The sequence below is a fragment of the Trichechus manatus genome, unplaced genomic scaffold (assembly GCF_000243295.1).
Source record: "Trichechus manatus latirostris isolate Lorelei unplaced genomic scaffold, TriManLat1.0 scaffold00089, whole genome shotgun sequence".
Taxonomy (NCBI): Eukaryota; Metazoa; Chordata; class Mammalia; order Sirenia; family Trichechidae; genus Trichechus; species Trichechus manatus.
Genome location: NW_004444025.1, coordinates 7461903 through 7463292, shown reverse-complemented (window position 1 = coordinate 7463292; position 1390 = coordinate 7461903). Strand labels below are relative to the sequence as shown.

At 35.5% G+C, this 1390-nt stretch overlaps 1 protein-coding gene across 2 annotated transcripts in view; it reads left to right on the top strand.

Moving 5' to 3' along the window:
• FSTL5 (follistatin like 5) overlaps nt 1–1390 on the top strand; it is a 903458-nt gene that overhangs the window by 668053 nt on the left and 234015 nt on the right. The window lies entirely within an intron of this gene.

Sequence of the window (1390 nt, the reverse complement as noted above, 5' to 3'; positions counted from 1 at the left end):
ACTTTACTCAGCATAATGCCCTCCAGATTCATCCATGTTGTGAGATGCAGGTTCATCATTGTTCTTTATCCTTGTGTAGTACTCCGTTGTGTGTATGTACCATAGTTTGTTTATCCATTCTTCTGTTGATGGGCATCTAGGTTGTTTCCATCTTTTTGCTATTGTGAACAATACTGCAATGAACATGGGTGTGCATATATCTATTTGTGTGATGACTGTTATTTCTCTAGGATATTTTCCTAGGAGTGGTATTGCAGGATCATATGATATTTCTATTTCTAGCTTTCTAAGGAAGCGCCATATCATTTTCCAAAATGGTTCTATCATTTTGCATTCCCATCAGCAATTCATAAGAGTTCCAATCTCCCTGCAGCCTCTTCAACTTTTCTTTTCCTGTTTTTTTTTTTTTTTGATTCGTGCCAGTAATGCTGAGATGAGATGGTATCTCATTGTGGTTTTGATTTGCATTTTCTCTAATGGCTAGTGATCGCAAGCATTTTGTCATGTGTCTGTTGGCCACTTGAATGTCTTCTTTGGTGAAGTGTCTGTTCATTTCCTTTGCCCATTTTTTAATTGGATTATTTGTCTTTTTGTTGTAGAGGTGTTGGATTTTCCTGTAGATTTTAGATATTAGAACTTTGTCAGATTTGTAATAGCCGAAAAAATTTTTCCCAGTCTGTAGGTTCTCTTTTTACTCTTTTGGTGAAGTCTTTTGATAAGTATAAGTGCTTAATTTTTAGCAGATCCCAGTTATCTAGCTTACCTTCTGGAGTTTGAGTGTTGTTAGTTATAGTTTGTATCCTGTTAATGTTGTATGTAATGACCTCTAGCGTTGATCCTATTTTTTCTTCTATGATCTTTATACTTTTTGGCCTTATATTTAGGTTGATCCATTTTGAATTAGTTTTTGTATATGGTGCAAAGTATGGGTCCTGTTTCATTTTTTTACAGATAGACATCCAGTTTTGCCAGCACCATTAGTTAAAAAGACTGTCTTTTCCCCATTTGATGGACTTTGGGCCCTTGTTGAAGACCAGGTGATTGTAGGTGGATGGATTTACATCTGGGTTTTCAATTCTGTTCCACTGGTCAATGTACGTGTAATTGCACCAGTACCAGGGTGTTTTGACTACCATAGCTATATAGTAGGTTCTGAGGTCAGGTAATGTGAGTCCTCTTACTTTATTTTTCTTCTTCACTAGTGCTTGACTTATCTGGGACTACTTCTCTTTCCATATAAAGTTAATGATTTGTTTTTTCATATATTTAAAGAATGTTGTGGGTATTTGGATTAGGATTGCATTGTATTTGTAAATTGCTTTGGGTAGAATTGTCATTTTCACAATGTTGAGTCTACCTATCCATGAGCATGGTATGTTTTTCCATTTAT